The sequence below is a fragment of the Oenanthe melanoleuca genome, chromosome 7 (assembly GCF_029582105.1).
Source record: "Oenanthe melanoleuca isolate GR-GAL-2019-014 chromosome 7, OMel1.0, whole genome shotgun sequence".
In the NCBI taxonomy this organism is placed as follows: Eukaryota; Metazoa; Chordata; class Aves; order Passeriformes; family Muscicapidae; genus Oenanthe; species Oenanthe melanoleuca.
Window position 1 is genome coordinate 2,604,393 of NC_079341.1, and position 27,582 is coordinate 2,631,974.

A 27,582-nucleotide genomic window follows, 5' to 3' on the forward strand; every position below is an offset into this window, starting at 1 on the left:
TTCACCGCCTTGGAATTACAGCTGGGAAATGCTTCTGGAAAAACAGAAGATGTGCTGGAGGAAGATAGTGTTGTCTCCCTGGCCTGGCAGGTTTGTATAGATTTGGGGTTTTTTGGTTTTTTTTTTCTTCCATTAAGATGAGAAATTGATTATATTTTTTGGAGAAAGGTATTCCTTGGAAAACTTGTGCTTTACTCACATGCCATGTCTGTGATGTTCTGTTGCTATGACCTCAAAAGAAACAAACAGCTTCCTTGTCAAAAAGCCTCCAGCTTTCTTGAGCAGGCTGTGCCCCAAGAGGTCTGACTGTCTCCCTCCTCCTGGGAGTGTCTCCTGCTCCTTCCTTCAGTATTTCTCCTTAGGTATTTGTTTCCTTTCCTTTATATAGGTCTGTGATGGTCTATGGATCTCAGAGTCAGTCCACAGCTTCCAAAGTAATTTATAATATTCTGGGAGGAAAAAGATTTTAGCTTGGGAGTAAAACAAGATGACATTTCTACTGATTTTTGTATTGTGCCTGAGTTTGGACTGTGCAGTGCACTGTATGTTTCACCACGTGTTATTCCTCACCCCTTGTGCACTATAGAATAAGATGGAAAGAGAGGCATAATGGAGGGCAACTGGATTAAAACCAGTATTTGATTGTGGTAATGTGATGCTTCATTCTGGCCTTATTCTCTGAATTTATGACAGTGCCCACTGTCAGGGCTGGGTGTGTGGGACAGTGCTGAATCCCAGGAGAGACAGCATCCTACAGCAGGGTGGGATGATCTGCTCCAGATGGGAGCACAGTGTCTCAGAGCACTGTTATTCCATGCCTGGTGTTACATTAGAGCATTGCATGAGTGGATTCTGCTCATTCATTTCAGCTCTAAGGGCTGAATTCCATGCCAGCCACACCTTCCTGAGGATTCCTTGGCTCTGGAATTCCTTTGTGCTGATGATCTCCAGCAATGTGGGGCTTCCCCTTCTTGGGGTGGCTACTGGGATTTCTCAGCACATTCAGGCAGAAATGAATCTGCTTCTTGCATGGAAGGCCCAGGTCTACTCTGGGTGCACAATGTGTGCACAGCTCTCTGAGAGTTGGATTTCCCATTCCTCATGGTGCAGGTCTTGCTGAAATCTCTGACTAATGCAAAAAATCTTAGTTGTATTTCAAACTCACCCTGTGGGCAGGAGAAAAGCACAAATGCAGAGAAATATGACTTTATCTCACAGGCTCTGAACTGTGACTGATATATATTCTGTGGTGCAACATGACCCTGCCCTGAGCTGCAACAGAAGGAAATTTGCCTTGCAATCGGAGAGTTGTTAAAGATGTGCCTATTTCTGTCAGCCCAAGTGGGGAAACCTTTGGATCCCATTCAACAGGTTGGGATGACTCAACTCCCAGCTGAGTTGGTCACCCTGCCCCAGTACATACAGTATGTGACACAAGGATTGATTCTTCTTGGCTCACTTACTGGGAATTTTTCTGTGGCCTGTTGCAAAATCCTGTACTGTTAACCCCCCAGCAGCCTCGTAGTACAAGCTGGACCTTCATTGCCCTCAGCAAATGATGAGGAATAGGAAGTTTCTGACCTAATTCCATCATCTCAATCTCCTTATCATCATTCCCAGGTTCTGTGGGACATTTCTTCTGACATGTCATCTCTTGTGAGCTCATCTTTTATGGCCTGCAGCAGGGAACGAGATTTTCACAATCCTTTAGCAGCTGTGAGATGGAGGATGGGATTTTTTTCCAAAGTTCACCCTGTGAACTGCCCTTCTGTGGAATTAAGTGGTGAGCAATCTCAATTTCTGTGGGACCAGGGTCAGAGCAACAACAGGATTTTTGTAGAATCCCACAGATCAAGCCAGGTTTTAAGCACTCACCATCCTGAATCCTCTTTAAGGACAAGAAGGGAAATCCCAACAGGAGACCCAAAGGAACATAAAACTTTCCCCTGTGTGGGAACAGAGACCTCTTGTGAACTTGCCTGAATGCTCCTGCCTCTGCTTATTGTGCAAAAGATGGAATCTGAACAAAAGATGGGCTTTTTCAGATATATCCCTGTGTGATCTTGAATTAAATGAGCCTTGAAGTATCAGGACATTTTGTGAATCACCTTTGCTCTGGAGTGCAGACATTGGTCTTAGAGAGAGCAGGTTTTTCCCAAAATTATCACAGTAACATACTGAAAGAGACATTAAAGCCCAGCTTATTCCACCCCCTGCCATGGCAGGGACACCTTCCACTGTCCCAGGCTGCTCCAAGCCCCAATGTCCAACCTGGCCTGGGACACTGCCAGGGATCCAGGGGCAGCCACAGCTGCTCTGGGCACCCTGTGCCAGGGGCTGCCCACCCTCCAGGGAACAATTCCTTCTTTTCCTGGTCCTAAAATCCATGTCATTAGTCTGTAGAGTTAAAAGATTAAAAAAAAAAAACTGGTAAGTTATATTTCTCTTATTTATTTTAACCAAGAGATTGGGAACTTCAGCTTCTGATCAGTGACATGATGTGAGAATGAGACTTGCAGATAAAGGAAGTGAGTGACTCCTGTCTGAAATATTTGTAATGTAAATAGATCAAGATGGTGCTGAGGGAGGGGGGTATAAAATGATGTGGTTTGTTGAACAACAAGGCTCCATGTGGTTACTGGATTAGAATTCCTACCAGAATTTAGCCCAGGTGGATTTATCTGCCTAAGGTTGTGTTCTCCATTGGCTTAAGGAATGCTGTTTCACTTCCTTGCTGCTGGCTGGCCCAGAGGGCCACAAACCATGTGTGACTGAGCCCATTTCTTGGAGAAAGGCTGAACTTCAATTCTGCTCCTCCAGGGGCCTCTTCTTGAGTCCCAGCTAGCAAATGTTGCATCCTCTCAAAAGGAGTTGATACAGCTTTTTCCTGTAGCTGATTAAAATAAGGCAGTGTCCTCAATATCACCTGGCTTGGCAAAAGCCAAAACTGAATTCTGAGTGGAAAGCCAACTTTTGTTGAAGTTCTCCCTGTCCCAGATGTGCAGGCTCCAGCTGTGTCAGCAGCAGCACAGAGCTGCCACTCCCAGTCTGTGCAGCTCCTGGCTCTGCACATCAGTGTGGTAAAAATAACCCTGTTTGAAATCTAGTGGAAATATTAAGAGCTTAATTATCATCTGCTTTGGAGCTTTTTTTTTTTTTCTTTTTTTCTAGCTGAGACTGAGGAGATAGGAAGAATTTGGCTGCTGTTCCCTGCTCCTGCACCACCCAGCACACTGAGAGCTAAAGCAACTCGGTGGCTCCTGTATTTTTAGTGGCCCCTCTGGCAGGAAGGGATTAGAGGGAATTACAGCTACTTCAATACCCCCTTGTTCCAGGAGAGAATGTGTGCTTGTCCCCAGCAGATCCCTTGGCTGTGTGTAGCTTTATGTGAAAGAGGGAAAGTATAATCTATTTTTAGGCAGTCTGAGTGGCCTGTTATTGGAGGCAAAGTTGTTGACTCATGCCCATCTGATATCATTTAAAGGGTTAGATATTGCCAGCTAACAAAAATAAGTGCTGTTACTCCCTCCTAGTCAATAGAATTAACTGTTCTTAGCTGACATTTGCTTTTATGGCAGGAATTGTGCATCCCCAGGGCCCTGTTAATAATGTATACATGGCTGAGAAGGTGCAAATCTGGATTTTCTTGGCATTGTGATGGTGGAAACAGAAATATGAAGGCAGCAGACTTGCCAGGGAGCCTTCAGCTCTGTGTCTGTCACTTATGTTCATCTATATTCAAAGAACCTGCAGAAATTATAAGGGAAGGAGACAAAAGGCTGCTCTTCCCTTTCCATGGTAGAGTCTTGGAAAGGCCCTTCCCTCCTCCTCCTCTTCACCCCAGCCTGCCTCAGGAGCATTCTCTTTGTTAAACAGAAACTCTTCTTCCTGTCTGTTGGTTTTTGGCTTCAGTTTTGAAGCCCTGAATCTCTCCCTGGGGACGTGCACTGGATGGGAACTGGTTTCCTATCAGCAGCTGAGATGCAATTCCTGCAATTCCACTTTTCTAGGGAATCACTGTGGGCAGACCTGGACAGCATCATGTGCACAGCCTAAGAGACCAAGCACCTCTTGTGGGCTGAGTGTGTGAAATCCTGAGGCAAATACTTCTTGCAATCTCAGGGCACGAGGGAGATGGGAAGGGGAAAACATCAGCTCATGAAGTTTTGCCGCTGGCTCAGGAGCAGGGGAAGAAATGCATAAAAAGTGAATATAGCTCTGTTTCTTTTTTAGGTCACAGCTGGAAGTAACCATGAGGTATTTCACAGTGGAAGGGAAGGATGAAACACTAGGGAGAGAAACTGCTTGAAAACTGGTGAGCTCAATGTCCCTTTTGAGCAAGGAAGATGAAGGATTTGCTTGGTGTAAGGCCACACTACCTACAAGATCCTTGTCTTTCCTTCCCTCAGCTGGGATAAGGAAAGCCAGGGCTTCAGGTATCCCACTGAAATACAACATTAAGGGGAGAGGCAACAGACAGGTGGCTGTGAGTGAAACAGGCCTCCCAAATACACCTTCCACTGCTTCCTGCTGTGGCCAGGCTCACTCTGTGAAACCAAAGCAGCAGCCAGAGAATCCCAGAATGAATCCTAGAATGAATCCCAGAATGGTTTTTGCTGGGAGGGACCTTTAAGCCCATCTCACTCCATCCCCTGCCATGGGCAGGGACACTTTCCACTGTCCCAGGCTGCTCCAAGCCCCATCCAGCCTGGCCTTGGACACCTCCAGGGATCCAGGGACAGCCACAGCTGCTCTGGGAAACCTCACCACCCTCACAGGGAGGAATTTCTTCCTAATCCATAGCCTTAACCTGCCATCTGTCAGTTTAAAGAATCATGGAATCCCAGAATCATTTAGGTTGGAAAAGACATCACAGGCTATCAAGTCCATTCTGTGCCTGATGCTCACCTTGTCCCCAGCCCAGAGCACTGAGTGTCATGTCCAGACCTTCCTTGGGCACCTCCAGGGATGGAGACTCCATCACCTCCCTGAGCAGCCCTTTCCATGCAGAAATTCCTCCTGGCACAACTTGAGGCCATTTCCTCTCATCCCATTGCTTGTTGCTTAGGAAAAGTTGCTCATCCCTGCCTGGCTGCTGTTTTAGTGTGAGAAGGTTTCCCCTGAGCCTCCTTTCCTCAGGAGGCAGAGCTGAAATCCTCCCCACACCTGCTGTAATCCCTTCAGCTGCCCCATTCCCAGCATGCTGGCCATTTCTCCCATTGAAGGAATGCTGATAGCTGCTCTCTGGGTTCACTCTTTGGCTCACCACCAGTGCCTTGATTGCACTGTGAGTATTCAGGCTAATCAACACCAAATGGGGTCTTGCTTTCAGAACAGATTTTTCTGTACCATGATTATGGGAGTCATCTCAGAAACATTCCTAGAAAGGGCTTGTTTTTCTCCCAGATAAAAAGGGAGAAGGGAATGGCACTCTAGAGCCAATATCTGAGTCAACCCCAACCTCTTTTGGGGTTTGGAAGGATCTGGAAAGGGCTTGTTTTTCTCCCAGATGAAAATGGGGGCAGAGAATGGCATCCTAGAGCCAATATCTGAGTCAACCCCAACCCTTTTTTAAGGTTTGGAAGGGTTTCTTTGAAGTGCTGCTCAGTGTTAGTGGATGGATAAAACAAAATTTATCCTGCTCCCCAGGTTAGCACTGCATGTACTGGGATATGTTCCCTTTCCCCTAACTAGAAAATTTATTCCAGATCTGAAAAAAAAACTCTTCCCCAATGTAGATAAATTCCTTTATAGTAAAAAACACATTTTATTTTTCTGACAAAACAAGATTGAAAAGCACACAGCAAGAAAGCACATCACAAGAATATAGGCCAAGCAGTCATGAACAATTAGAATAGTTTCTTGGAGAGAAATAGCCAAAAAAAGCTTCTTTATTTGTGATATGTTGATTAATGATGCACTAATAGCTGAGGCATGTCTTTAATAATTATTTGGTTTTAAAAAACCTAAGCAGAGCCAGGATCCTCTTTGGGCTGAAGGGGCATTTGCAGTTTCCCAGCAAGGCAGACCTTGGGCTCATACCCAGCAGCTGCTGGGGAGCACAGCAATGCCCAGAAAGCACATGCCTAACTTCACCCTTCCTCCATAAAACTTGTGGGACACAGTGACAAGGCAGAGCAGAAGAAATGCTGGATAAAGGGGGAGAATTTGGGGTTGGCCAAGTCAGGCAGGAGGCTTGTGTCAGAGCCAGGAGCTGAAATCACCTCTCCTGAGGATGCTCCTCACCATCACTGCCAGAGGCAGAGCTGACCTTCCTGTGGCTCCCTCTGCAAATCTCAGGCTCCACAGGCCCTGACACTTGGTTCCAGCCTCTCACTTTTATCTTTTCTGCTCCTTGGCTCCTCAGGCTGCTTTCTGAGTGGGCCATGAGCATCACAGTGAATTGCTGTTGGAGGGCTTTACCAATTAGAAAAGAACAAACAAAAACCCCAAGCTATGACCAAAAACCTTCCCTGAGGGTTTTTTAACCCAAGCTCCTGAAGAAGTTTAATGCTCTGGTGGAGGACTTTGTGCAGTGTGGTCTGAAAGGTGGGGAGCAGAAGGGAGAGCAGGAATTAATCCTGTAGCATGTGGTGAGCAAGATGTTCACCTTGCAGGCAGATGCTTTTCAGCAGCTAGAGGGGATGCAGTCCCTGCCTAATTGTATTTAGCCAATCCCTAACCTTTTAGATCAGTGGGAAGAGTCCCAGGCAGTCAGCAGACTTGGGAAAAAGCCCCAAATGACAGAGAGAATTAGACTTTGGGAGTTTTGAGCTGTTATTGTTTGACTCACGGCTGTGGGTATTTTCCTCTCTGTGCAGCTGTTGGGAGAACTGGGGGTGGCTACTGGGGGATGATTGAATCCATGTGACATCCCTGAGGTAAAAGAGCTCTGTGGTGAGGCCTTAAAATGTTACAGCAGTCCCAAGAACCAACAATTCTGACTGGCAAGACTGAGTCTGAGAGAGCTCTGCTGTGAAATTCCTGGAGTTGTTTGGGCAGTGGTAGCACCCACTGCCCCCAGGGTTATGTGGGGGAGGTGGAAGGGGTGGGTTGCTGCCCCCCAAAAACAAGAGAAATGAGAAACAGGAATAAAGAGGCTGTTGCAAATTAGAATCAAGAAACAGGAGGGTTGGTCAGATGTGGGGGCTGACCTGGCTGCTTTTAGATGCCTCCTTGGATGAGCTGACTGTCTAAGAAGGGTTTTAATGAGGTGAAAAGGGGCTCAGCTGCTCCAGAAGTCAGGACCAAGGATGGCTGTATCCTTGTAAGCCCTGTATCAATCCTAGGGAGGAACAGAGGCTCAGGAAGCTGCAGGGCTGTGCTGCTCACAGCTGCTGATTCCTCTCTTCCCAGCTCTGCTTCCAAGAGGGGTCAGAGCCAGGGCAGCAGTCAAAGTGCCAGGGAGAAGCTTCAGAGCTGATAGCCATAGTTCCTCCTCCATCTGTAAAGCTGAAAATGGAGAGAGACCAAAAAAAAGTCTGAAGCACCACAATGATAATAATAATAATAATCCCCAATTCCCTCGTAGTCAGTCTCATCTCACTCCACCCTTTAGTTCTTCTCCAGAAATCCTGTTTCCCCAGGATTGCTGGCACCCTGAGGAGGACAGATCCGGGGCAGGAGTCATGCTGGGGTCAGAGGGATGGATGGGATGGGATGGGATGGGATGGGATGGGATGGGATGGGATGGGATGGGATGGGATGGGATGGGATGGGATGGGATGGGATGGGATGGGATGGGATGGGATGGGATGGGATGGGATGGGATGGGATGGATGGGACGGGACGGGACGGGACGGGATGGGATAGGATGGGATGGGATGGGATGGGATGGGATGGGGGATTCTTTCAGGACTGCATGTTCAGATCATGGTCTGCCAGAGGTTTTTCCATGCAACCTTAAGCCAACCTTTTAAGCTCTTCTCTGCTTCTATTTTCCAGCAGTTAAATGGGGTGGTATTCTTTTTTTTTTTCTCCATCTCCCAGTTGTAGCTGCTGCCATGATATCCCTTTAAATGAGGGAGTGAGCACGTCTTCCTCACAGCACCAGGGACAAGGAGCCACAATTTGCCTCTGAATTGCCAGATCCCAGCATGGATTAGCCAGGCACATTTACAAAAAGCCACAGGACAGTCTCTGCTCCGAGAGGGAGCTCCCTGAAGGTTTTGTCCCAGCCCACAGTGTCCCCAGAGCAGCTGGGTCCCTCTGGACTGCTGGGCTCTCTAAGCAGGTGTTGCAAATTTTCCTGCTTTTGTGATTTTTGGGGTTTTTTTCTCAATCAGGTCAAGACCATCTGTGATGCTCTGAGGTCATTAATGGTTTCCAGGATTGCCAGGAAATAGAAAATACTTGTGCAGCCTACAACGTGTAGGCAAGCAGATATGATGCTCACAAATGCAGGAGCACAGAGCAGGGAGCAGGGCTTTGTGAAACATTCCAGTGGAGTGGCTTCCAGCAGCTTTTTGCCTTTAGGAAGATGCACAGCTGTTCCAAGCTGTTGAGCTCTCAGGGAGATGAGCTCTATTTGCATGACAAAGGCAAAAACAATGTGTTCTAAGCCACCTTTTCCTCCGTGTGCCAAGCAGGGATCCCTCCCAGCCCCTTGCTGGGACTGCTTCCATCTACAGCCAAGGTGGTACCTTAACCCTCAAACCCACCTGGAGAGCTTGGGTGTGTTGGGCTGCAGCCCAAAAAATCCAAATGAAAGCTTGCTGGAGCCAGTGGGAATCTTTCCATGAAGTGCTCAAGGGTTTGCTTTGGATTTCATTTGCTCTCTGCAAAGCTGAGCTGCAGCCAGTGGAATGACTCTGCTTTGGGATCCTCACGCTATCCTTTGGAGGGGTGTTTCAGAGGTTAGCAAGAGGCTCCAAGCAGGAAGCAAATCCTACCAGGAGCACCTGGATCTGATCACCCCTGAAACCTCAGGGAAGCTCTTTCGTGGGGCAAGGCCACTCAGTGCTGCTGCCACTTGTGCTCAAATCCTTTGTGGTCCTTAGGGAGCTGTGGGTGCTTGGGGGACAGCTGGGACATCAACATCTGCCTCAGAGTCAGTGTTCATGGATCAGTTACCAGGAATCTGACTCAAGTGGGAGGCATTGTGATAAAAATGTCTGGATGTTTCATTTGCAGCCAGGAAAGGGAGCTGAGTTTTTCTAGGCTGGCTTTGACAGAACAATTCTTGTTTTGACACTGTCAAAAAATTTATTTTCTTTTTCTTTTCTTTTTTTTTTTTTTTTCTTTTTGGTGGTGCCTTGCCTTTTTGATGGAGATGCTTTTATCAAAATCTGACTTCAGTATGCTATAGGCTGTGTGATTTTTATAGTATGTTAATTATTTTATATATATAGTATATAATAAATATATAATATATTAATACTATAGTACATCTATACTATAATATATATACTATACTATAGTCTAGCATATAGTACTATGTACTATACTATAGTGTATATATATAGTATATTAATTAATTAATACCCTGTTCTACTGCTTAGCTGTTAGTGCACCAAACTATTTCTACATCTTTGAGAAGAGTTTTTATGCTATCAGAAAAAAAAAAAAACAGCTTTACTAAAGCAAACTATACTGATATTTCTCGGTGTTTTTTTAAGCAATTTACTGAATATTTTCAACAGTTTCCATTTTATTTGCCTTTCTAGGAGCTTATAGAAAAATACTGAGGCTTTCCAGAGACCAAAAATTTTACTCCCAACCCACATGAGTGTGCTTCTTTTTTTTGCAGAGATAAGGATGCATTTATTTCACTGGTGTGAGAGTCCCTGTATAAACCTATTTCACCATCCAAGTGGCCTGGCAATAAGAACCTGCAGTAATTTAATGTTGCTGATTTTATATCTATTATTACATGTACCTGACTTCACCCAGGGGGGTTTCACTGGATGCCATACAGAGGCAGAGGGATTTTGTTAATCCTTCTATTATAACCTGGGGGATTTGGGAATGGAGACAGCAATTATTTGCCAGAGGTGGTGCAGGGAATCGAAGGGAGGTGAAACCATGAACACTGGTCCCAGAACTCCCACACAGCATCCATCAGGTGCTACCTGTGTTTTCCATTTTGCCTTGCCAATGTTTTCCCCAGATCCCAGCCTTCTGTAGAGAAAGGCCTTGTAAATCTCTTCCAGGAGCATCCACTCTGTCCCGTTTAAAACTTTGCCCTTTCCTTGAGGAAACAGAATTTTTCCTCCCTCTCTTGAAACTTCTTGAAACTTAATTTACATGATCCTGTATGAAAGTGTTTTCCCAACAGCTTCACCCCATCCAACATTCTTATTTTCTGAAGATGAGAAAGATGGATAGTACATGCATATTTTTTTAATTTTTTCACAGTCAGAAGCTTACCAAGATTGTTCCAAACTTTAAAGCCCAGCTTGGGATTAGTAAAGGACTTAAAACAGTTTATTTTGGTCCTGCTCAGGTAAAGAAGTGCATCTTTGCAGCTCATGCATGGCCTCTATCCCAGTTGATCCAGAGGAGAGGCTGATTTCACTGCCAGCAGAGTTTTGACTCCATCTGGGTGAAGCTGGCAAGGACTGGGCAGCCAGATTGCAACAGGAGGGATGGGGCTGGAATATCTATGGAGCCACCCAAGCAGGAATCTGTTGCAGTGGAGTCTGGCTTGGAGAGGAGTTTGCAAGCCCTGCCTGCCCTGGAGATGTCCTGCAGTCCCCTGTAAGGAATTAGAGGGAGTTACTCAGTGCTTCGGGACAGATTTACAGGGGGTTGGAGACAGACAGCCCTGCAGCAGCTTTCAGAGTGCTCTAATTGCCTATTAAATTATTCAAGGAGACCTGCCTGGGAGCTTCCCCCACCGTGGAAATCCAGGAGCCTGGGGGCATTTCATGCTGGCCTTTGTGCTTGTGATGTCTTGCCTTTTTCGGGATCATTAGATACTACATGTAAAGCAGATCCTGAAGTGAATGATCTTAGGAAAGGGCTTGTCCTTTCCATGTGCTGAGAAATGCACTCCATCCTCCAGCTTTTGCCCATATTGCAGCTACCCAGGCTTAGGATAATCTGGTTTAAGATAACATTCTAACATTCAGCTTGCCAGGGGCTGCTTCCTTCAAGTGTCACCTACCAAATGTTTGGGCTGAGCCATTCTATTCTTTGTGTTGTTTGGAGTGGGGTTGGTTTTTTTTCACCATTCCCTGAGCTTTCTAGGAAAAACAGTTTCCTCTGCAACCAAATATAGTTCTAACTCCTCCACTAGGAGCACTTCTGATGTGCTGTTCAAAGCAAATCCATGGGAGCAGCGTTCTGTAACTAAAACTCTGGAGAAACAGGAGGTCAAGTGACGTGACTAAATAGACCTCTGTCTCTTTGGAGCTCCCACTCAAAGCCAAGAGGCATTTGTCCTGACAAAAACACCAGTTTTAACTTTGGAGATTCCTCTTTGAGCCACAAAGAAGTAATTCCTGCTAGTGGATTGCAAAGAGACACTTTTCACTTCTTTCCAGTGCTCCCAGATGTACCCAGGGACAACTATTTTATTTTTATAAATACACTTTTCCATCAAAAGAATTAAACCCCAACCCTAAATCCTAGAATTTTTTTTGTGTTTCTTAGGTTCAGATATAATTTCTGACTGGAGCCAGAGGAGGAGGTAAGGGTTTGCACAGGATATCAGCTGTGCTGATATTCAGGGCTCTCTTTACCCAAGAAACTTCTGAGATCTGCTGGGTTTTGCTGGGGTTTTCTTTTTTCCCCAGAGAGAAATCCATGCTACTGCTTTCTTTTTCACATGGCCCAGTGCTTTTAGCTGACTTTACAGCCTCCTCTTCACATCACTGAGATGCCAGCATGTAAAATGCAGAAAACTTATGCCCCAAACACTTTATATGGGAGTCACTCACACATCCCTGCGTGTGGGAAGCCTTTCCTGATGCTGTCACAGCCTTGTTTTCCCCTGGATGAGGAACCAGAGGTAAGGATGGCTGAAAGTCTCATTTCAGATGGGCCACCCAGCCCCTGTGGTTTATCTCTCCACCTCTTCATTCAATAGCCTTGAGCTGCTTGTCAGGGTGGGGACCACCAGCAGCGATGGAGAGATGTGTTCATCTCATGGAAAATATCATTTTCATGGAGCCACAAACCCAGGGCAGTCACTGCTCCCTGCCACTTCCTTCTCCCAGTGTCCAGAAGTGACCTTGTAGAGGCCATTTGCAGGCTTTTCAGGCCTCCAGAAATGCAAGAACTTCAGCCAAAAATGTCTGGCTTTCTCTCCCAAGTCTTGTATGTAAGTGAAATGCCTTGGCACAGGCACCATGGGTCCTCAGCCCCAAGATTTTGGGTGCCCTGAAACCTCAGTGCCAATGTTCCCATGTAACCTGAACTCATGATTTCTGTCAGGAAAGCTTGAATTAAGGGCAGCCTGTGGTATTCTTCAAGGGATGAAAAGGAGTAGGTTGGAAAACCCTGGCCTATTAAATACCCACTTGCTGATGGGAAGGGAATACATGGGGTAGACTCTGTGGGGACTTTCTCCCTTCTTTCCACTCCTTTGGCTCTGTGCCTTTTGCCAGCAATTTCTGTGGCTACCATTCTGGTGACATTCCTGTCAAATTCCCCCCTTGGCTCACAGACATGGTCATCAGACTCACTGGGCAAAAATCTTGCCCTGGTTTGGCTCAGGACCTAACTGGTCACTGTTCCCAGTCCCTGCACGGATTTCCATGCCCATGGCTTTTCCACATTTCCAGGCAGCCCTGTGAACCAGCCACATCCCCATGTCCAAGGGGCTTCCCTTTCCTCCAAATGACTCATGGATAAGAGGCCCTTTCTTCCACAAGGCTCCCAAAGACATTGCAGATGTTGCAAAAAAAAGGGCAAAAGGTTCCTGGAAATTACTGTATTGTTGGCATAAAACATCAAATACTGCAAAGTGGGATTTGCCTTCCCAAGAGAATGTAAGGCTTGCTCAAGTATGCTTTCCTCCCACCTATCTTTGGAAAGACTGACTCACCCTTTGGGGCTGCTTCTTTCTCTTTCCATCAGTCTCAGAGTCCTGCACGTAGAAGCTTAGATGGGCATTTAACTTTCAGGAGCTTTGAAGGACTCTGTAATATCTTAATTTCTCTTTTTGGGCTGGTAGTGGTCAGCCTAGCTTATAAACAGCTTATTTGTGCTTTAATCATGAAATAAATCACAAAATTATAGATGGTTTGGGTTGGAAGGGACCCCAAAGCTCATCTTATTCCACCCCCTGCCATGGGCAGGCACACCTTCCACTATCCCAGGTTGCTCCAAGCCCTGTCCAGCCTGGCCTTGGACACTTCCAGAGATCCAGGGGCAGCCACAGCTTCTCTATGCAACTAATGCTAGGGCTTCACCACCCTCACAGTATTCAGAACTTCAGTATTGCAGTAAATAGAGTAAAACATGCAAAACTTCTTGTTTGAAGCCAGGCACAATTAATCTGGGCACATACAAATGATGTTTGCAAATTTGGGGTTGATGTATGTAAAGGCAGAGTTTGGATTTAAAGATCAGCTCTTTGTGCTGAGTGAGAGGAGGCTGATTTTATTAAAGATACTTCCTGCATGGTTTTTCATGTTTCTCTGACTGCACATCCCCACTGACTTAAAGAACAGCCCTTACCACAAGCTATTACATCATGAACTTGATATCTCTCCCTGGGAAAAGAAACACTTTTTAGGAATAAAACCAAATTGAGTATGGAGGGGGGAAGAAGGAAGTATCCAGAGGAGTTCAGAAAGCCTGAGATTCCTCCAGGGTCCCCAGCTGTGCTGTATGTTGTCCCAGCTGACCACCAGATATTTCCGCTCTGCACATTAATGCACACACAGAGAGATCAAAGCGCCTGCCCTGGGCCAAGTGTGGATGTCCTGCCTCCAACCAGCCTGATCCCAGAGCTTCCAGCCCTTTATCCCTCCCTCCTGGCACGCCTGGGGCTGAGCAGGGGCTCTCTGGAGCTCATTATGGGCAGTTAAGTGATGGACAATTCATCCCAAGCTCTGTGGTCCTGGTGGCCTGGAAGCCACATCCGCTGCTGGAATATTTTGGATGATGGAAGCAATTTTCCTTCCAGGTTGAGGGGAAGGAGAGCAGCACATCTCTGATGGTCCCATCACACCATGTGCCCTGTGCTGCCACTTTTCAGAGGTGCCTCTTTGGAGGCAGGTGTTGGTGGGACAGCTCAGCTCAGCCAGTGTTAGGAAGCTGGAGGAATTCACTTAGGAAGGTTTGCCCCACAGGGCTGGTTTGTGATGCAGCCCAGATCAAAGCCACATCCTTTACCAGCCAGGAAATGCCTCAAAGCAGTATTTTACATCTCCATGATATTTTTTCAGAGGGTGGTTCTGAAATTACAGAATCACAGAATCATTTGGGTGGGAAGGGACCTTAAAAATCCTCTTGTTGCAAGCCCTGAGCAGGTACACTTCCCACTAGAATCACTCCTTGCATCTTGCCTTTCTAAGTACTCTAAGCAACCATCACTGAGCACAAAAGGTCTGCTGAGAACTAGAAGTGCTGGAGACAGTGGAGGGTGTTGTGCAAGGGCTCTGTCCCTCATCAGTGTCAAATTGCACGAATCGGGGCTGGCCAGAAGAACTGAACTAGCAGCTCACTTCCTAACATGGGAATATCCCCAAATGCTGTTCCTGGCTGAGGACTGGGGACAAGAGCAGCAAAGGGATGGCAGTGACTGCAGAGTGTCCCTTGTCCCCCCAAAGGAAGGAGAACAGCACTGTTTGCTACATTTCTGACAAGTCCCAGGGCACTTTGCACCCTATAAACTCCCCCTGATGTAATTTTTAGACCTAAATAATGTATCTTCCTTGAAAAGAAGATGCTGTTTTCTGGGATCCAAACTCTTCTGGTTAGGTTCCCTGGGGCTTGAATGTTTCAGGCATGTTGCTAGCACAACAAGTTAAAATGGGAACTTGTAAAATCCCATATTTGGGGTTTATTTGCATGGTTAAGCAGCAAAAGACTCTTCTTCCAAAGGGAAGAGCAGTCAAGGTCCATCCATGGGGAATACAACAGATAGGTGCCAGTGGAGGAAACCCAAATATTCCATGGGACTCCTCACCCTGGGAATGATCCATCATTCCATCCAGAGGAGCATGCCCATCCCACATTTCTCTGCTTGGCATTCTAAGGCTGCAGGTTTATTTTGATTTTAGTTTTAATTACACTCACCATTTAGCCCTGCCCCAAGGCTTTGGGCAGTGAGACCTGATGTGCTGCTCCTGTTCTGCTCCCACAATTTTTACCTCTTTTATTTTTATTTTTTCCCCCCCACTTAAGTGGCCACAGCTGGATTGTATCCTGAAGGTTTTTCCAGAGGAGTTATTTAGCCAGATGGCATGTTTGTTTAGCAAACACCAGTTCTTCCCAGATGTCCTTGAAGGAGCAGAGTGTCTTGCCCACAGCTCATCAATCCTGTGGCCTCTGCCTTGCCAGAGCTTGTGGACAGCATCTGTCCTGATGTTGCTTCCAATGTATCCCAGCATTTTTCTCCATTTAAGGGCTAGGGATTTGGATTGCTTCTCCTTCCATGTGAGTTTCCCCATCATTTTGACCAATGCAAGCTCTTATTTTCCACTGAACTTTTCCCCATATTCATTTGTTCTCTCTGATCATGACTTGCCCACTTACCACTCCAGAATTTTCTCCCTCCCTCATTTCCTTCCCAAAAAATGATGATGGTCTCTGTGAACCTCTTGTTGGAGCAAAACTCCTCCCTTTTGTGATGCATCATGTGGAGTTTCATGGCAGTCTAGCTCAGCTTGGCATTTTATCCATGCCAAGGATAAAAGGTGTTGAGAAACCTGAATTTTGCCTGCCCTTCCTCAATAACAAGACTTCATTTCGGCAGTGACTGGTTCAGGTGGTGTCAACAGACTGAGTAGGAATTTCTGCTTCAGAACCAAGGGAACGTTTAATCAGTTTTTCTTTTGCTCTTCTTTCAGAAATAAGGGAAATGAGAGCAAAAGCTGCAGCAGTCACTGATTGTAGAGCTGCTTTTCACACACAGCTCTGGGATCTGCCCTGAAATCCCAGCTTGTTTTCCCAGGAGTTTCCACTCCTCCTGGAAGGAGGATTCACAGGTGAGTTTCAGCATGAAACCTCTAATGCCCACAGGAATAGAAGCATTAGAAGGATTACATCAAATTTTCTTTAAAACTCCTGTTCTTAAGGCAATATCAGGATTTTCCTGACTTATATTTTTGACTTATATTATTTTGTAAGAGCTGAGGCAGAGGTGGAAGCACAGCTTCCCAAGGGGCAGTGGCAAGGCTGGAGCAGGAGACCAGAGGGAGGTGAGATCTCCAGCATCAGCTGCTGCAGGGGGAGAGGATCAGTGCCATTTCCTTGATACAGAAAAATTGGGAAAATTGTGAAATACTCAATAACACAAACTTCTTTTAACAGTCCTCAAGTTGTGGGGTTTTCTAATTCGATCACTGGCCTGAAACTTCAGGTTTTTTGCATTGGTGTTTCCTTTTATTGAACTGAAAGGTGTCTGTGTGGCTAATGGGATTCCTGGGCTAATTGTGTCCATAGCTCATTAGCCCTGGGCTGGGATTCAGTCCCTCAACTGGCTTTGAATGGGGTTGTTTTCATTTCTGTCCTCCTTGGCACAGGATGGACAGAGGCCATGACTAAACTTTTCTGGTTTCTGTGCCAGTGCAATCATGTGAGAGGCTCAGGGGCTGAAGGAAATGCTGAGGCCTCTCATCTGAAATAGGAGGGGGTTTTGCATACTGGATGAAAATGAGCAACCTCAGGCAAAATCTGGGGGACCAAAACCATCCAGCCCTTCCCGGTACTGGTCAGAAGCAGCAGCAAGAGCAAAGAGTAAATGCAAAAGAAAAAAAGCTGGATCCAATGAAAACTGCTGGTCCAAGATCTCCCAGTGAGTGTCTGGCACAGTGCAGGCTTGGGAGACTTCAGCAACAACCTGAAAATTAAGAAACTCAAGAAAAAATTAAGAAAATCAAGAAAAAAATAAGAAAAGGGTGGCATTGACAGTGAAGTCCTGGACAACACAAAGTAGGTACCTCACTTCTGCATTGCTTAGTGACTCTGGAGAGTCCCTGCTCTAAAAACCTGCAGTCAGTGCTGATTAGAAATATCCCTCTGTCCCTTCTCCCTGCTGATGATGGGGAATGCCAAGGCATTGGGACATACCTGACCTTGCTTGTAAGAGCCACATGCTGGCCTTACAGGGGCTGAGTTCCCCTGAGCTCTTCCAGAGCCCTTTGGGAGTGGCTGGAGGAATGTGCCAGTATCCCTTGACACTGGTCCAGGACCTGCCTTTTGTCCATGTTCTCCTAAAAACCAATGGAAGGCTTCGAAAAACACCACCCTGGCACTTTTGTGTTAAACCAAGTCCCACCTCTGCATCTTCCAGTGGGCTTGGCTCCAGCTGCACTCAGCTCAGGCCCCAGCAAACGCTGCAGAAAGCTCTGGAATGTGCTGAAAGAAAAGGCAAAACCAAAAAAGGCCAAGCATCACCTCCTCTTACTAATGTGGACCCAGAAAATCCATGTCACCCCACTGCCTGGACAGTTTTCTGCCTGCTACCAATCCCTTGGATGAGGAGACTGAACTGGGGGAAGGTTTTTGTCATCAGCAGCACCATCCTTGCCTCCCACCATCCATCTCCTACCCCTTGGCTTTACCTTTTGGGATCCAGCCAGCTTCATTTGAGGGAGTTGTGATCAAGCTGTGCCATCTTCTTCTCCTCCATGGCAGAGATTTGCTGGTGCTGTGGCCCTGTGGAAGGATGTCCCTGTGTGCACTCGGGGCTGCACGAACCTGTAACAGCAAACAGTCCCCACCCAAGGTGTCCAAAACTCTTGTTTTGGAAGCATGTGGCCAAAAAGTAAATATAGAAATAGCAAAGTTAGTTTTGGCTTGTGTTGTTTGTTTGGGTTTTTTTTTGTGTGTGTGTGTGTGTGAGCATTTTGTGCCAGGCAAATAAACCACTCAATAACATAATCTCAGCAGAAAAATAAGTGAGGAAAGCAGTTGAGCCATCAGGGGCTATAAAAGCAGCTTTTACAGAAGGAAGAGGTGCTCTAAAGCAAGGATGTGGCATTGCTGCTCTGCACTGGGATGGTGGAGGGTTCCAGACAACTCCCTTTAGTCACTGAGTGCCCACCACCCCTTTCTGAGGTCTTTCTTTTTTACCCTGGTGATTGCCAGAGCAGGATCAGGCTCCCATGGCAATAAATTCCTTCTTATCCTTGCTGCTGTTTGATGATAGTGGGAGTGAAGGGGCAGCTGCAGCATTTATGGGAAAGCAGGATGATAAGGAGTCAGGAGAGAGGCTTTGGCTCTCTTTGACACAGGATTTTGGGGCAAAGCTGGTGTGTTTCAGCAACACTTTGGTTAGTGCCCAGTGAACGTGGAACTGAGCAGCACCCACGTGGCTCCAGGCAAGAGCAGGATTTAAATTAACTTTAAATGAATGAAATTTAAATTAATGAATTTTAAAGACCTTTGCAGGACTCTTGTGCTGTTACACACCTGGCAACATTAAAGCTGAGCTGAATCAGTCTGTTCCAGCCACCAGAGGAGGCAAACTCAGTTTTGCAGTGGTGTGAAACAGGATCTATTGCATGGGTGGGGAGAGAGGTCTGTATCAGGCTGACATTTAGACCCACAGTGACAGTGTCCAAGCCATGCCACCCCCCAGTGCAGCATGTTTGGCCTTGCTAACACATCCCTGGGGATTGCCTGATTCTCATCTGTGGCTATGATGGAACTGGGAAATCTTGCTGCCAGCTCAGCATCTCCCCCCTCTCCTCATGGTTTGGGAATTTTCCTGCCCCTGTGAGAAGCGTGGCAGTCAGACTTTCACTCATCTGCTTGCTTTAAAGCTGTTTCATGGAAAAACTTGTTTTTTCCTGTCTGCTAGGGGAGGGCTGATCCCAGTTTTTCAGCTCTGGGTGGGATCAGGAGTGGGATAGGGGTGTTTCATCCAGCACAGCCCAGCAGAGTGCAGATACCTGCCAGCTTCACACCCCAAGTGGCTGCCAGGAAAGTTAGGCTCTCATGCCTGGCTTTGATTTGCTGCAAAATATTGTTTCATCTGAAAAAACGACAGGGAAAGCAGCCAAAGAGCAAAGCTTTTGAGGACACGCTTTGAGCCAGCACCGTGCCGCTCAAATTCCAGAAGGAATTCTGAACAAGCAGTTTTCTCCTATGGCAAATGCCCCAGGGAATCAGAGGGTGCAAAGTTAAATTAGAGCTTGAGGTTTTTCCCATATTAAGGTATTATTAGATTAAGTATTACTAGAAAGTGCTGAGTTCCTTTAAGCTCAGCTTGGGCTATTTCAAGAAGGTGCTTGGCCATCCCTGTAAAACACGAGACACCACATGCTGCAGAAAGCTCTCTGCAGAAAACTGTGTCAGTGAAGTAAAGGAAAAAGGTACTAATTGGAGGAAATTACTCGAATTTCTGCCTTGGATCAACCAGTACCAACCTCTGCCTTTGTGGAAAGCAGCAGAGCCAAGGGCTGGGAGTGCTGGAGGAGTTGCTGGCTTGTTTCCTCAGGATCAGCCACGTTGGTAGGGCTGCAGGGGAATCAAAAGTCATTCAGCAGCCTGGTTAAGGGCTGGGATAATGTGGGAACACTGTGAGCTAGAAAGGCATGGGGAGAAAGCTGCAAAGTCAAGGGAGGAAGGATGGAAAAGCCCCATCCCAGTGCCAGTCTCCCACTTTAGGGTGGGATCACATCCCTGCAGCGGATGGATGCATGGAGGAGCAGCCCCTGCTCCACCCCAAGCTCCCCACAGCACATCTCTGATTCCCACTCTCATGGGAGATGGCTCCAAACATGCTTGAGCCTCGCTCCTCACACATTTTTCAAGATATTAGCAGGGCTGGGTTTGGGGAGAAAGTCCTCTTTTTCCACTTTGCCTTGCTCATTAAATCATTCCAGAAAAATCACAGTGCAGCTGTGGCTGTAGCTACACTGGGGTTGGGTTTTTTCTCAGTCCCCCTGTGTTGGCATCACCAGTTTTGTTTGCTGGCTCTGGGTTTACAATCCCCCTCCATGGGTGTCCTCTGAGCTGGACCCCACAGGGAGTGTACAGATAAAACTATCTTGCAGGTGTTTTCCCAATTCCCAGAGGGTGGTTGAGGTTTATCCTGGGGTAGGGTGAGGACTGCTGGACTACCAAGGTGGGGTAGGTGAGGTTTTGGTAGCTGAGCTCACAAGAATCACATTGCTGCCATATCTGTAGAATTTTTCTGGACAATGTAATGATGTTTTTCCCTGGATGGCCTGGCTGTGATGTGGAGAGGCAGAGGATGAGCTGCCCCACAGGATCCCATGGGATCCTGCTCCATGATGCCATCCCAAGTGTGCAGGAACCAGAGCAGTGATCTCAGGAAGATTAAATTTGGGGCTGTTGACAAAAGTCTTTTTTTTTTTTTTTTTTTTTTTTTTTTCACCAGAGTAGGAACAGCAGCTGTAACATCAACCAGGGGCATCTTCCAGCTCTATTTCAGGGATTCATGGCCTCATATCCCCTTGTCTTGACCAGCCCAGAGGGAAGCCCAGCCACCAGGGTCTCTACAACCCCTTGGCTCTGCACTGATGGGTTATTTCCTTGCATCCCTCATTGTCTGAGCCAGTGCTGCTGTTGTTGCATCCCCACCAGTGAGCAGAGAGGTCCCTGAAATCCAAAAAGTTCCCTTTTTGCCACTTAGCTCCAGATATTTCCCTGCTCATCCATGTGTTCAATACAGACAGGGCTCAAAGCATTCAAAAGGCATGAAGTTAAGGTTATTTTCCCCCCAGTTTGTGGGGTTGGCAAGGGAACTGTTTTCAGCAGAGAACTGGCTCCTTTTACCCTGACCTGGACCCCATCCCTCTCCTTCTCCCTCTGGGAGTTGCTGTTGATCTGGGACTTGGCCTCAAGATATTTCTTTCTTTTTATCTTTTTTTTTTTTATTATTATTATTATATTATTAAATTTTATCTTTCTTCTTTTTCCTGTTGTCTTTTTCTTTTTTCTTTCTCCTTTGTTCTTTTTTTCGTTTTTTTCTTCTTTTTTCTTTTTTCTTTTTTCCTTTTCCCTTTCTTCTCTCTTTTCCCTTTTCCTTTTTCCCCTTTCTCTTTTTCCTTCTTCCTTTTTCCTTTCTTCTCTCTTCTCTCTTTTCCCTTTTTCTTTTTCCCCTTTCTCTTTTTCCTTCTTCCTTTTCCCTTTCTCCTTTTCCCCTTTCTCTTTTTCCTTTTCTTTTCTCTTCCTCCTTTCCCCCTGTATCTTTTCCCTTCTTCCTTTTCCCTTTCTCCTTTTCCCCTTCCTTTCCTTTTCCTTCTTCCTTTTCTCTTTCTCCTTTTCCCTTCTTTCTTTTTCCTTCTTCCTTTTCTCTTTCTCCTTTTCCCCTTTCCTTTTCCTTCTTCCTTTTCCCTTTCTCCTTTCCCCTTTTCTCTTTTTCCTTCTTACTTTTCCCTTTCTCCTTTTCCCCTTTTTTCCTTTTCCTTCTTCCTTTTCCTTTTCTCCTTCTCCCTTTTCTCTTTTTCCTTCTTCCTTTTCCATTTTCCCCTTTCTCTTTTTCCCTTTTCCCTCTTCCCTTTTCTTCTTTTCCTCCTTCCTTCCTCCTCTCCCTTTTATTTATTTTCACATTTCCCATTCCCCATTTTTTACGCTTCCTCTTTCCTTCCCCCCTTTCCCCTTCTAAATTATTAAATACACATGCACTCTCCTTTTTCCTTTTCTCTCTCTCTATTTTTCCCCTTCCCTTTTTCCTCTCCAGCCCTCTTTTTTCTGGTGCTGCCTCGCCAGCCATGAGCTCATGCAGCTCCCGGCTGGATCCCGGACCTGCGTGGGAGGGCTGGAGATGCTGCTCAGCCCAGTGCTGGCCACATTTGGGACCTGTGGGGGCTGATCCCAGCACCAGAGTGCTCTTGGTGCTGCTGGCTCTGGGGAGGGATGGCAAAAGCTGGCTGCAGGCTGAGCGTGGGCTCAGTCCCAGCTCCTGGATGGAGGGGTGCAAGGGAAAAGCAAAGGGATTGTGCCATCCATAACCATCCCAATCCATTTACAAGTGGCTTGCCAACATCTCCATAAACTTCCAGCTCCTTAGAATTAGCCTGTGCCCAGTTAAAAAAAATGCAAATATTTAACTCCTCAAACATGCCCTGCTTGAAATTCAGAGGTGCCAGTTGTGTCTGAGAACAAAAGTTCCCACTTGGAACTGCAGTGCCAGGGGCCTTGTTGGACCTTCAGGGAAAATCTATGACCTGTGGAGGGCATTTGTGGTTTGTGCTTCCCAGTTCTGAGCTTGCCAGTCAATGGGAAGCTCATTGCCAGCCTGCAAATCCCTGGCAGGAGGGTGGAACCAGGAGAAAATTGGCCTCTTCCTCCAGGGAATAAGGGACAGGATGAGAGGAAATGGCCTCAAGCTGTGCCAGGGGAGGTTCAGGTTGGACATCAGGAAGAATTTATTCATGGAAAGGGTAGTCAGGAATTAGAAAGGGGGTCCCAGGGAGGATCTCACATCCCTGGAGGTGTCCAGGAATGCCTGGATGTGGCACTCAGTGCTCTGGGCTGGGTGACAAGGTGGGGTTCAAGGCTGGACTCGATGATCTTGGAGTTCTTTTCCAACCTTCCTGACTTTTTCCAACCTTAGTGATTCTATGATTTGCTGCTTGGCCACTGCAGCATTGTCTTTTCCAGCTCTTCCAAAGTCAAACATGGGCTGCTAGCAACATTCCCAGGCCTTTACAGCTGGGAAGTAGCAGAGACCTCCTGAGAGAGCCTGATGTCACAAGACTTTTCAGCCTGATTTCCAGAGCAGTGGTCTGGATGTGCTTCAAACTTCTGACTGCTTTTTCCAAGCAGCCTTGTTGTTCAGGATTTTTGTCTCTCTTTTTTTTTCTAGACTCAACCTTCCCCAGCTCTCAGACCTTCTTGTGCAATCCATGTCCCATCGTAGACACGTCTGGGAGAATTGCAGAGATTTCCTGAGAGTGCTGCCATGGAAATTCCTGAGATTTCTGGTGAGGATGGACACGTAGGGAAGGAGGAGACAGCCATTTAGGAGGTGCATTTTCCACAGAAATAAATCCCTTCTGCTTACCTTCTGTACTCTGCACCTGCCAAAGGGCTTTTTTCACCCTGTGGTACCCCAGATCCGAGGGAAGGCTCAAACATTCACTGCTGTGCCAACTTTTTGTAGCTACTTTGTGCCTCTGGCGCTTGGAAATGTGGCTTGGAGCTCTCCCTGCCTGCTGGAAATACCAAGGGAGCAAAGGCATGATGAAAACTCCTGGGGAGGTGGTGGATTTTGGCAGTGGGATCCTCCCATGCTGCTGCTGAGCCTGGGAAAACTCATCACATCCACTTCTGGCATGCCTGGAGGAGTCTGGTGGGATGCACAGTTGTGGGGCATGTAGCAAGGGAAATTAGAATGGAATTAGATGATCTTTAAGGTCCCTTCCAACCCAAACCCTCCTGTGATCCTGTGAGTCAGGATGAGCAGCCCCTGCATAAGGAAACCCATCTGGGAAAAGATTTGAGCCCACACTGCCTCATGGGCATCCAGGGATCAGCACAGCCCCCTTGGAAAAGCATTCCTGCCACAGGCTGTCACAGGAAACGTGCAGGAGGGATGTTCTCCTCCCCATCCTTACGTGACCACCAGCATCAGATGTTCCTGGGATGGGACACAGCTGTAGGGACAATGCACTGGGCTGACCAGAGTACAGCCTGCTCTTTTGCAAGGAGCTTGGCTCCAGACTGCAAGCAGGACTGCCTTTTTATTCCCAAAAATAAGATTATAAAAGGGAGGCAGCGTTCCAGCTGCTGCCTGTTGCAGCAGCAGGAGAGGAGGGATGGAGAGGAGGGATGGAAAGGATGAGCAGTTCTCAGTCTTCCCAATCCAACCCAAACCTGGAGCAGGACTGGGGGCTCAAAGTGGGGGCTTTGAATGGAGAGGGGTCAAATGGAGGGGTTAAAAAAGCTGTGGAAAAGTGAAAAAACACCTGGAGTGTTGAGTGGAGGTGACAGTTGCTGGTTCCCAGAGACAGGGAGCTGCAAGCCCTGCTTGGGAAGGGTCACCATCCCTTTCCCTATATCCACACCCCATCCTGGAGCTCTGTCAGCCTGGGGCTGTGCCCATTCCCTGGGGAGCCTGTTCAGTGCCCCAGAACCCTTTGGGGGAAGAACTTTTCCCTAATATCCAACCTAACCCTCCCTGCCACAGCTCCAGCCATCCCTGGCTCCTGTCCCTGTCACAAGGAGCTGCTCCCAGTGAGGCCTGACCTCAATCTCCTCCTCAGGCTGTTTAATCTGAGGTTAACCCCATGCCCTGCACAGCCATCACACCTGGCTTCCCTTCTCACCTTCCACTTCCAGGATGGAGCTGGCTTTAATCCCAAACACTTCAGGTCTCCTTAGGCTCTTCCAAACCACCACTTCACAAAGCCTTTAAAGCTTGGGGTTAAACCCAGCTCACCTGCCCTGTCCTGCTGGGAAGGGGACAAAAAGGGGCTCTTTGGGCTGCCTTGGGAGGATGCTCTGACTTGGCCAGCTTCAAGAGATAGTCCCACAGTGGTCAGAGAATTGGAATTCTCCTTGCTTAGTCTGTGTCATACCCCTGTGTGACGAGCTGTGGCTGTTCTCCACTGTGGTTTTTCAGGGTAACATTTCCATTGGGAGGTTTCCCATTGCCCAACTTGCTGCTTTTGATCCCAGATTGAGACACTACAACCTGCAGCCTTTGAAGGTAGGAAGAGGGGGTGCAGCTTCCAGGCTGCTCTGGGGGTGCCCTTCTGCCTTTCTACCATGGCTGTTTCCATCCTGGGGGAGAAAAGGCATTCCATAATACATCCTGAGACAGAAATAGCATTAAATGTAATGTCCCTGCCAGTCTGGGACCACCTGCATCCATTGCAGAGCTATGTTGCTTTACAAACCCTAAAAAAAAAGGGATGGAATATGAGAAGACATGGAGAAAAGGAGAATTACAATGCAGGTGGGGATTTTAAGTGATTATTTTGGAAAAAGCTTCTATATCTCTAACTTTTTTGTTGTGCATCACACTGTCAGGTGTTTAATCCAAAATCCATCCCTGCATAACTCCAAACAATGGGAATCCAGGGGTCTGGATGTTTCACCCATTGGGCCATGCAGAGACCCCTGCAAGGCAGGATTTTGGCTTTTCCAAAATCATCTCTCATTTCTAGCAGCTTCTAAAAAACACATGAACTGGGGGAAAATGCAATGCCATGAGATCTGTGGAGCTGTGGGGAAGGTCAGGCTCACTGCATGCAACCCTCCTGCTGCAAAACTCCTCTTTTAACACTTCTTACCTAGAAAACCATTATTGCCCCCAAAATCAGGAGAATTCCAGGGACAAATATGTGAGCAGAGAGTGAGCATACTGCCTTTCCAAACTGAGCTAGTTTAAATTTTCAGCTGCTGGACAGTGAGTGGTAATGCTGTCACCCCAGATTTACCATCAGCAAATGGAAGGATGTTCTAAGGGCTGGAGCAGGGAAGCAGCAGGGGAGCCTGGAATCCAAACTCTATAGAGGAGCAGCCACAGTGCTGCACTGACTTCCAAAGGCTGTGTCATGGCCTCTGCAATATTCCAGTCAATCTAATGCTCATTTTTTTTCATTAACCTCCAACGCAACCTCCCCATCTGCCGAATTAATCACTGCTGGAAAGCCAGAGGAGTATTTTAGAAATAACAAACTACTGATTCTGTCCCTAACAACCTCTTTTTTTTCTTCTTCAGGCCTTTCAGTTCCTCTTTAGTTCATTTACCATGCTCTTGCAGGGCCCATTTGTAAGGCGTAAATATAAAATATTTATTAATATATATTAACTCATACATACTTCAATAATTTCAATAATTTTTTTTTTCAAGAGCTTATTTGGTTTTGCCCAGTAGGACACTTCCATCTCAGAGATTCCCAGCAGCACATTGGGGTGCTTTCATCCCAGGTTTGGAAATAATTTTTGGTGAGAGAGCTGTATATTATTCCTAGAGTGCTTCCCTGGGTGCAAGGCATGGAGCTATGAATTTGAAAATCAGAGAATCATAGAATGGTTCAGGTCAGGAGGGACCTTAAAGATCATCTTGGTTCCACTCCCTGCCATGGGCAGGGACACTTTCCACTATCCCAGGTTGCTCCAAGCTCCATCCAACCTGGCCCTGAACACTTCCAGGGATCCAGGGACAGCCACAGCTTCTCTGGGCACCCTGTGCCAGGGCCTGCCCACCCTCACAGGGAAGAATTTCTTCCCAATATCCAATGTAAATCTAATCTCTTTCAGTTTGAGCTAATTCATGTCAATTTGAAGCCATTCCCCCTCATCCTGTCACTCCAGGCTCTTGTAAAAAGTTCTTCTGGGCTCCCTTCACGTACTGGACATCCACAACTGGTTCATCCCATTCCCCACAGCTGGGGAGCACAGCACAAGGCTCGTCCTATACATAAAGATGTGACCTAAAGGGTTATAATCTTTATAATTTCAGGTTTTCTGGAGCAGCACTGAGGTCATCGCAGCCGGCCGCGCTTTTATTTCAGCGCGGTTGTCTCGGCAACAGGGGCAGAAACAAAACACAGGGTCCAGCACAGAGAAGTTTCCTGGCTGCTGGGGCTCATTTTTCTTCACGAGCTGGATTTGGGAGGCAGCAGAGCAGCCACTCATGGAAAACTCGAATGTCTTTTCCCTGTCTGCTCCCCCGTCTCTCTCTCCTCCGCAGCAACGGAGATAAAGGTTACACATCTGGTTCAGATCTGCTCTGTTTAACCAAAAAAAAAAAAAAAGGAAAAAAAGAAGGGAAAAAAAAAAGAAAAAAAAGCCGTGCTCCTGCTGTGCCATAAATCATCCCACAGCTGGAGCGCACTCGGGCTCTCGCTGGGGCTGTTTATCCCGCCACGTCCCACTGAGCCCCGGGGTTTGCTTTCCCCAGAGCTGCCTGCTGCCATTTTGAGTGATCCCCGGCCTCTGGGCAAGGTCTGGGAAGTTGAAATTCATCGTGGACTAAAGTTTTGGGGGTTAAAACCAGCCGGGATGCTCAGCTCACAGGGATGGCGCTTGCTTGCAGTGAGCTCCCTGCCAGGTGCTGCTCCCCAGGAGCAGCTATTCTGCCCCCAAAACACTTATGGGGCTGCAAAACATAGGCAGGAAGCAACAGAGCACCTAGAAAATCTAGGATCTTCTAAATCCCCTTCTTCTAGCTTATCATCTCCACCTTGCTCCAGTGATTTTGGGGTTGGGACTTGCAATATTTCCATCCCGCAAGCAGAAGATCCCTGGCCAAAGAAATGCCCACACTTCTGCCCCAGTGATCCAAAGATCCTTTGCTGCAGGCTCAGCTGCTCCAAGTTTATCTGCATCTCTGCTCAAGCACTTGGATACAGTCCTAATTTCCAGGAATGCCCAGCATCATTTTCCTTGAACTCCTGACCTTGCAATGTCGACACTGGCAGTGTAGGGCACTGCTGGAAAACCCAGGAAGGATCTGGGCAGGTACATCTGAGCATCTAGAGAGTTCTAGACTGGCTTCTTTCACTCATGTAATAAATTTAATACTGGCTAATAAAA

At 47.0% G+C, this 27,582-nt stretch overlaps 1 long non-coding RNA gene across 1 annotated transcript; it reads left to right on the forward strand.

Annotated features, from left to right (window-relative positions):
- On the forward strand, positions 1–27,582 carry LOC130255282 (uncharacterized). Its single transcript, XR_008840889.1, has 5 exons — positions 1–90; positions 4,234–4,315; positions 15,966–16,103; positions 22,901–23,018; positions 26,507–27,582. It is a non-coding gene; the product is annotated as an uncharacterized LOC130255282 (long non-coding RNA).